Here is a 10,077-nt window from a genome sequence, read left to right on the forward strand (position 1 = left end):
CTTTGTACTTTCACTGCCTCTTGTAAACACTTTCCTCTGCCATGAGAACAAGCCTGGGATAGCCTGTGGCAGTGGAGGCTGGCTAGGTCATCCCAGCTGTGACCAGCCTCCAGCTGACCAACCTACTCATTGAAGAAACATAAGCAAGCCTAGTCAAGATCAGCTGAACCTGTTCAGATGAGCAGGGCCACCCAGCAGATCCATAGACTCATGACGGAATAATAAATGGCTCCTATTTGAAGCTACCAGATTGGGGGGGGTGGTTTATTACACAACAACAGATAAATGATATAGAACATAAAGTGGCAAAGTCATTTGAGAACACTCATTGTGGTGCAAAGTATTTTCTGAGTTTTTTAAAGAGAGTGACTATAGTTTTTATAAAAATGATATACACGCCCATTATGAAAAAAAAACCTTAAGCCATACTAAATAATACAAAAAAGTATAAAAATCACACCTCCTCTGGTTATATATCTGTTTATATTTACTTTATAGTTATGCATACATATTTCAAACTACGTATTATATATCAATTTATAAATGTAAATATCACCCCCTCACATTTTAAGAAATAATTTTATTCAGACTCTGGTTCTGTATTTGATATCAATAACTTGCATTATTTTTTAATGGTTAGAGCCACTTTATTATTGCCTTCAGTTGTCCAGAGAACATCATGTTGACTGCAAGCTTATTTGAGATGCAGCACCCTGTGAAGCCTGTCTAATGCTATCATTGGAGGCTTTTGCAAAAGTGCTAAGTACGATTTCCATATTATTAGGGGAGTTGTTTATTCATTTACCCTGTAGGTATATATTTGTGATTCAAAAATGTTATTACTGAATACATTGATTTTAAGTTTTTTCAAGGCAACGACTGAATAATGAAAATTTTTGTAAAAAGTAAATATATTAAAAACATGTGATACAAAGACATAAAACATTACCTTTATCTTTGAACATTGTATCTGATCTTCCTCCCCAATCTCATACTCCTTTCTTTACTTTCAGAGAGAACTTCACTCTTAGAGATATTAAATTTGTTTTTTCCATGCATTTCTTCTTAAACTTGTTTATTTATTTTTGTCTCAGGAACATTATTCCTGAGATTGGCCCTTGATATCATGTATACCTATAATTCATTATTTTATTCATTTACATTGCTATTTGGTATTCCATTACATAAATACAACATGATCTATTTATCCATTTGTATTAGGGAAATAATGCTAATTGCTATCACAATCTTAACATCACAGTTGCTAAATATAATATAAGGTCATTTGTCTGTAGTTTCACAATCTGATCTGGATATGTTCGTGAATGTGGTAGGGGAAAGATAGTGAGGAGTGTTTGTTGCACGTAGTCATTCAGAGATCTATCACAGTGTATCATGAGGCTACTCCATACTCATTACGTGGCTTCAATACACCTGCATCATCTAGTCAGTAAGGAGAGAAAAAAGGAGTGTAGTGAAGGCATACTTGCTTTTAACTGCTTGAAACATAGAATGCTCACTTTCTTTGAGGAGAAATAGTTAAAGGTCCTATTTTTATGCAAGGGGGCTTGAAAATGTGTTTGTGTGTGTATATTCAGAGGATAAAAATTGTTTAATGAACACATAGCACTGTTACTTTCATAACTATCTCTCTAATCTTGGGATATACATTTTATTATTATATTCACACTCACCTTCTTTCTAATGGAGGTGTCTAAAGTCCTGTCAAAGCCAAAAATCTATAACCTATTCTGTCTTCTTCACAAGGCTATGTCTTAAGGGGCTTTGGTTCCTCCACCTTTTTCTATGTTATGTCTTACTGTTTGGTTTCTAGAAGTGATATTTTCCAGTTCTTCCAGGCCCCCGATTTGTTGACTCTAATGATTCCGTTGCAAATCAGCACATTCTCTCCTGGGCTTATCTGTTTCTCATAATAGTTAGCTGCTCTCCTGTAATGGCAGCCCACACACACTACTTTTTGTATTCTCTCTAACCATTTCCACTATGCATAAAGCTCATTGTTTTTTAGTCTCTGATATCAGATTTCTCATCACTCAAAATCCAACAGCTCAGCTGATGACATATATTTAAGGAATTGTTAAGGCAACATCTCGCTTCAAAGTACAAATTACTGTATTAGAATAAGCTAATATTGCTAAAAAACTATTGTGAAAACCTAAGTAGTTTAATATGCTTATTTCTGGTTTCTAATATGCTTGTTTACTCACATCTCAGTCTAATTGGATGTTTGGTGGGTGATGCTCCCTGTGGCAATATAGGGGATCAGCTTCTCACTTCTGTGGCATTGCCATCTTCAACACATGGCACATGAAGGATAGAGGAGAATATGGAAGAAGGCATGTGGGTAATTGATCATTTTTATCATTTCCATCCACAATGCCTATATATTATAAAAAGTCTAAAATGATAAATATCAAATGTTTCTCTCTGGCAGGTGGCTTTATGAGTATTTAAAAATTTTCTTTTTTGTTTCTTTGCTTTGTTCCTTCTTTGCTTGTTCCAAGATTCCTGAAGAAACATTATATCCCTTTGTATTGAAGAGAAAATTCTAATTGAATAACTCGCCTCAGAAATAAAGGAGTGAATTTTACCATATAAGCTAATCATTAAATACTAAACTGGTTAGAAAAGTGACATCTGGAAAAAGCTTTTGACTATTTGGATATTCTAAGTAAAAAGTTTATGTAGCTCTTCACTATGGCAGTTGTTAACCTTTGATTGATCTCTGGCTTTAAGATGGGACATTGAAGAATATTAACAATAATAATGCCTTTTGTTACTGTCATTTTGCCTCTATAGATCAGATGTTTTATTACTTACCTGCTTTGTGCATTTTTGAATCTTTTGTTTTTATGTTTCTTAGAGAAACTTCACACTTTGGTCAATAAAGTCTTCAAGTTAAAAATATTTAATGACTGTTGTATGCTTATCACAGTGTGAGTTAAAGTAGAAGCTTAGGACATGTTTTCTTGGGTCCCACACAAAATGAACACCATTTTATGTAAGGTGGAGAAGGAAAGCAACCCAGTATGAAAAATCATAATGGGCAAATTAGCACTTAAATGGAAAGTTACAGGTGTGGAAGAGTTCTCCTGTTTTAGGATTTTAAAACGTGTGTCCTTGATTCCCCCTTTTCACTTGGCTTTACATCTCTCACAGATTTTATTTTTATTGCCAACACACTGAAATGTGTAACTCCATTCAGTGACATCAGAGTCAGTTTACACTTTGGCAGGTATTGAGCAAATTTTGTTGTTCTTAGTATTGGTCAGAGTGGACATTGTTCTTTGTGACTTGTTATCAAAGTATATAGCAGAAGCAGGAAATAATTTTTATTATGTTTTGTGTAACAATATGGGAGGGTGCAAGAGACCTTGAAAATGTGATTAGAATATGCCCCCAATCTCTTGCTTCATTTCTTCTGAAGTTGCTGTGCTTATCCTGTTATTTGGGGGAGAGTGGAAGGGGCATGGACCCAGATCTAAATTCAGAAAAGAAGATCCAGCTACAAGAAATGGGAAGAAGTCCAGAAATGAGAAAAATCTCCAGCATGATGAAGAAATTATATTTAAAAAATACTTTTTGCTTCAAATACTTATTAAAAGTGCTAAGCTAAGTCTAATAGAAGATTTCGCATATATACGGGTTTTAAGTAAAGATGGTTACCTACTCTTTTTATAATGTCAACTATATCTGAATAAAAATAATGATGAAGTTCTTAAGATAAAGTAACAAATGTGGGAATAAATCATGAGACATTCTCTAACAAGGCATTTGAATGTAAAATTAATTTGCTGGCCAAATCAAGCCTCTTGTGTTTACAGTTATATGTAGTATAAATTTCTCACCATGAAACTGGCAACATGTGAGACAGATAACTCTGATCCTGACAACAGTTTTACAATGGGGTACCACGAAAATACTGTTAGTGTATGGCTTGAATGTTAAAACACTATTTTAGCTACACAGATAACTTTCATAGCTTTGTATTTTCTCTTGTAGCAAATAAAAAATGTCTTCAACACATACATAATATACATTTCTCTCTGATTTATATTAGTGACACCTATGAATCACTTCACCTATGAATCAATTCTAAAAACAAATTCTAAACTTGGTTTTAGGTCAAGAACCCTTTTAAGAACATAATGAAAGTTATACCGTTCCTCTCCAGGAATATGCATACATTTTTATAGAAAGTTTCTTGTAGACTCTACCCCAGAAGCCCCTTTACAGATCCTGTGTTAGGAAACTACTCTCAAACATGGTTTTCCTTGTTGATTTTTGGCAGGTTTGGGGTGTTGCACAACTGCACTATGGTATTCCCTTTTCTGCTCTTAGTGCTGTCTACAGCAAACAATGTGGAGGTGGGAGGGAAGAACTGAAACTGAGGCTGCATTTCTCTCTGGAATAAGAATAGAAAGCCATTTACATATTTATCCCTTAAACAAACATTGAACAGATAGTTATTATATAGAAAGCACTTTTGTAGGCACTGTGGGACATAGAAGACAATCAATTCTATAAGAAGAATCCCAGAAGTGTTATTCATATTTGTTATTTAAAAACCAGAGATTCCAAATATTAAAAAGATAGAATTATACTAATTACAATTGTGTATACTGAATGGCATGTTTTATGTAGAAATTTCTTGTAAATTGAAAAATGTCCTTCAAATGTTATTTCTTATTTTTATCTTGATGTTGGGAAACCAATACCAGTGAGGATCACAGCAAGCAAAGGAGACATGAGACTTTCGTATAAGAAATAGGATCTGTAAAGTCACAGAAACCTTAACCTTTGATTGATCTCTGGCTTTAAGATGGGACATTGTTAGTTAGCTGCTCAAGTGTGCACATTTAAATAGGAGTAAAGATGAGTTTTAAATACTTCTCTGGAGATGTATTAAAATTCCACTGGAGGGGAGCCTGGGTGGCTCAGTCAGTTAAGCATCTGAATTCAGCCCAGGTCATGGTTCCAGGGTAGAGCCCCTCATTGGGCTCCCTGCTCAGCGGGGAGTCTGCTTCTCCCTCTCCCTCAGCCATTCCACCCCCCCCCCCACCCGGCTTGTGCTCTCTGGCTTTCTCTATCTCTCTGTCAAATAAATAAAAAAAAAATTCCACTGGAGTTAGGGTGACCAGATTTAGGAAAGATAAAATTACATTTGAAATGTTGTTTATCTGAAATTCAAATTTAATTAGATATCTTTTATCTGGCAATCCTAATTCGAGTTTCTCCAACTTGAATCTCTTTGATGTTTGTTTTTGTTCTGCTTAAATTCTATTTTCCTTTATTCAGCAGAGTATTACATATACTTTACAGAATATATTATAGATTATTTTGTTACTCTAAAACTTTCAGGCCAGACCTTCAAGTGAGCTATTCTTTATTTGAGCTTTTAAGTCTCAGTTCATCATCAGCTAGCATATGCTACCCTGATTTCTCATTTCAAGCTTTATTCTCTGGCTTGTACTTTGACTTGCATTTTTCCATGTAATAAGGCATGTACTGTTTTATTGCATTTTGCCAATTATTCAAAATACAGAAACTTAAAGCAGAGAAAGGGAAGGCAGAGCAGGAGAGAATAAAGCAAATTGTCAGGAATTAAACCTAGAGCTTCTTATGAGAGTAAGTAGCTTGTTAGAGAAAATGGGATTAGACACTAGGCCAGCAGATAAAGATTGGGTGGTTGAGAAGCCTGGGCACTCTGGAAAGACTGAGAGGTGGATGATACAGATGAGCTGGTCATGTGCATTAGCAGAGGGATTCATTGGGACAGAGGTTTGGAGAATCAGGAATAGATCATTAGCAGTCAGGACTTCCAGGAGCTGCTTTGTCCAGGAAGGCTTCTCATAGTGTTAAAGATAAAACACTCCCTAGGAGGACACAGGGTTCTGCTAGGCTACTGTACCAACAATTTAGAGAAAAGCTCTTCACTCCCACCCACAAAAGTGCATTTGGTTAAGAATGGCTCTTGCTAATGAAGAGGCTATTAACTTATTTGAAGACATATTTATTAAAAATACTTAGACCATAATTTAATTTGATACATATCCACCTGCCAGCCCATCCAAAGAAGAAAGAAGCTCCAGAGGAAACTTGATATGTAGCATGGTCTCACCTGTTAGAGATGGCTTAGCACAGACCCATGAGCAGCAACATAGTGAGAATACAGTGTTTGTCTTAATTCTATGACTTTGTGAGTGTAACAAACACACGCGCGTGCGCACACACACACTCACTCAGCTTCTGTCCATAAACATTGATCTTTTTTTTTAACTTTCGTATGTTGAAAATGTAATTTTAATAGATAATTCTTCATCTTACATAGGAGCACAGTAAAATACACCACATTCTGAAGAAACTCCAGAAGTTATGAGAATCAAGAGTGGGGGAAATTCAGACGGGCTACAATATCCATTACCTTAAATTGCGAGAGACAAAGCTTCCAACCTGCGGGTTAACATTTACATACCCAGGACTGGCTACACTGATGACTTACAAAGAACAAGGATAGGAATTCGATATGGAGAAGGGTGGGAAAGAACAGTTTTTTGAGGGGAGGAACTCTGTCAATGCAGAAAAAAAATTACTGAATATCAAACAATAGGAGCTCCCACAGCAAATACTGAAGGATGAAAGAATCATTAACTGAGAATCTGATACTCTCAAAGGAAGAAACCTTTCAGATGACACTTATGCAAGTTGGCTGCTTGAGATCTGCTCATCAGGTCTATAAGGAAGCCTCATAAATGCCTCAGCAACCCCAAATGATTATCAGATTGGTGTTTCCTAGTAGCACATACCAGTGGTTACACATGAAGTTTCCAGACAAGAACTAAGAAAAAGGTCATATCCCAAATGCCAGACACAAACAAATGTGGCACAACATGTGAGTCCTACACAGTCACAACTGCTGCTTTGCTGTGACTCTCCTGTACAGTAAGTTTCAAACATCATGGCAAGACACCTATGATCATCTAATCAGACAACACAAACACATTTATGCAAATTTCTAGGAGGTAAAAAAAAATATCAAATACCAATGCTTTATGCATGCTCAGGGCCAGCTTATAAATATTCCGTTCAGTGACATCTTAACACAAGTTTGCATCAGGGAAAAGAAACTGGCAAAATCCACCTCCTGCCGGATCAACTTGTCGGATGGTAAAGACCAAAAGAGAACGTTCCATCAGTTTTAATTTTTTAAATACGATTGTCACATTGGGAAAATGAAATAAACACAGTAAAATAAACTGTACAAAGGCAAAGTAGAATAACAAAAAATATTTTACTAAAACATAAGATTTACAGAAGTTTCCAGACAAGCCATACAAAATGGTCACAAGCTTTTTCTTGAAGGAAGGATTCTGCACTTGACAGCAAGTCACAATGTTATTAGTGAGGGCTGTGATGTTTGTTTAATGTTCCCATTTTGGTTCAAACAATCAAGCTTGTCCATCTACAGCGTCTAAATAAAGTTAGACTTGGCTAGAGAGCATATTCTAAAGAACTGGTTAGCTGCTTTTAACCAATGCAATTAGATCACCATAAAAAGGGGGAAAGGAGCCCATAAAATTAAAATATAACTACCTCTCCCGCTCAAAAAAAGTAATAAAGAAAAACACCCACACCCCTGCAGCTAACCCTGACAACTACCTTCATTCACAGTGCTTTATACTCAAACCATGATGGGGGAAAATGAATAAAAGCTGAGAAGGGCCACTGCTTTTAAACGTTTCACAACAATCCGGATGGTACTTCTAGCCTCTGCTCATGCTTTACAACAGTGAATCAGGACAAGACATAGTTTTGCTAATGTGCATTTAATCACCAAAGGACTGAAGATGTCTGGGCTTTTATTCTGTAATATTTCTAAGACTGTGTCCATTAAATGCAAACAAAAAAGGAATAAGTCTTGGCAGAACAGAACAGGAGAACTTGATGATCAGATCGATTTTAAATATTATTCATGGCATATAGCCTAGTCCATGCTCTAGCTGTTTCTATGGCTTGGGCTTCGTTGGTCTTCCACTGCTCCGCTACATCATTGGATCATCTGGATTGGGAGCACTTAACAAAGCCTGGATCGATAGCAGAACTGTGCGGATCTGCAGTGCTGGGGACCACTTATCTTTCAAAATATCTAAACATATTCTTCCCAACTTGTCTACATTAGGATGATAAATTTTGGTCATGAAACGTACTTTAGGGGCTGCCATCGGGTATTCTTCTGGTAGGAATAGTTCAAGCTTAAAAGTCCCTCCCTCAAAGGGGGAATCCTGGGGGCCAGCAATGACCACATGAAAATAACGGGCGTTGCTCTCATCTGGTTCTGCTTTAATGCCAGGAACTGGTTCTGCCAGCAAACGCTGGGTTTCCTTGATAATCCTGCGGGGCAGCCCGGCCATCTTGTCAGATCCCGAGTTCGGCCTCCGGTCTCGACTCCGGCTCCGCTAGCCTCACGCACGAGTGGAAGTCCAGGGCTCCACTTCCGGGGGACCCATAAACATTGATCTTAAATACAAATTTGAATTTTCTTAGATACTCTTCATTCACTGCTGGCTAACTTCCATATTCATCCTAGTATGTGACTTTGGTTTTTCTCTTACCTGCATTCTCATTCTGGCTTTTCTGGGTAGACGCACGCATCTGGTCTTTTCACCCTAGACGTTAGTTTCTTCTCAAGAGATTTCAGACCCTGGGTGTTCATAAATTAAGTTGTGATAGATAATTTGAGGATATTATACATAACAAGAAAGACCATGAAATTAGAGTGATGCAAGGCAGATTGTCAGAGAGTCACCTATAATATATCACTGCATGGGAATTCTGAGAATAAGAATTCCATAGCTGTCTATGAACAATAAAGAATTATTTAAAGAAAACACTAAATTACCAAAATCCCACCTTCCGACCAAGCACATTACAAGTTAAATTATCTTTGTCACTAGGTCTTTAATTTCCTTACATGTGCATTCTGCAAATTGCTTTAAGAATAAGTAAATATTGTGTAATGCACTTTGAAAATCAGCCAGTAGAAACTTAAATAGAATGTAGCATGGGCTTATTCTCTGTGATATAATTTAATCTTTCCTTTTCTGTGAATTGTATTCATAGGGAGATCATGTTGGAATACAGATACTCATGATCTTGCTAACTGTAGCTAGAGCAGGTAGAATAGCAAGTGTCAAGATCCCTGGTGGTATGGAAAAAATTGTGAATTGTGACTTCATATGAAGCACAGCATCACTTTTAGGACAAAGTCCAAAATTCCTAAAATGACTTTTAAGGTCAGTCATAATATGGTGCCTGCTTATCTCTATATTTATAGTTTTCTCCATTTCCTCCTTCTACTTTATACCTCAGCCACACTAATCTACTGATCTACTCACTGATTCCCAGATTTGAGGTACTTTTCTATCTTGGCTTTCCTGTAGTTTATTTCTGTGACAAAACACTATTTCCCTTGCCACTTAACACCTACTTAGCAGTTAGGATTCATCTTGCTTCGTGCTTGCTCTGTTCTTATCCCTATTTCTATATCTTTATATTATCTTCTTATAATAATGAGATTATTATAGGAGTATCTTCAATATTAATCTTTAGGTATATTTTGAAAGTAAATGCCTCTTATTCTTCATTGTATACTAAGGCTTATGACATTTTTTCATCTCAGGGCAGGCACCAAAAAACTATCTTTTGAATTAATGCGGCATGCAAAGATGGACAGACCCAGCTGCAGCTGCTTAAAGGACATGTAGTTGGTAGAAAGATGATGGTATTCCAAGGATACACTACGTGAATCACTAATCGCTAATGTGATTCAAATATAATGGCTCCATTGTTCAGCTTCCTATTTTGCTTGGTACAGTCTTAAAACAGGACAAAGCACTTTCTCATGTTTTGTACACATACACAACCACACCCACCCATAATCCATACCCATATACATTCTTTTGTCTCCTGCAAGTATTTGGGAAGAGAAGATCATCTCATTGTGTGAAATAGAAAGTATGAATGAACAATAGATTTCTAGCTGCTCCTTTATTGGTA

General features: G+C 36.5%; 1 pseudogene; it reads right to left on the reverse strand.

Annotated features, from left to right (window-relative positions):
• Nucleotides 1-7,980: 7,980 nt before the first annotated feature.
• LOC118356729 lies at nt 7,981-8,451 on the reverse strand (annotated as a pseudogene).
• Between the last annotated feature and the right edge of the window lie 1,626 nt (nt 8,452-10,077).

Source organism: Zalophus californianus, chromosome 2 (genome assembly GCF_009762305.2).
Source record: "Zalophus californianus isolate mZalCal1 chromosome 2, mZalCal1.pri.v2, whole genome shotgun sequence".
In the NCBI taxonomy this organism is placed as follows: domain Eukaryota; kingdom Metazoa; phylum Chordata; class Mammalia; order Carnivora; family Otariidae; genus Zalophus; species Zalophus californianus.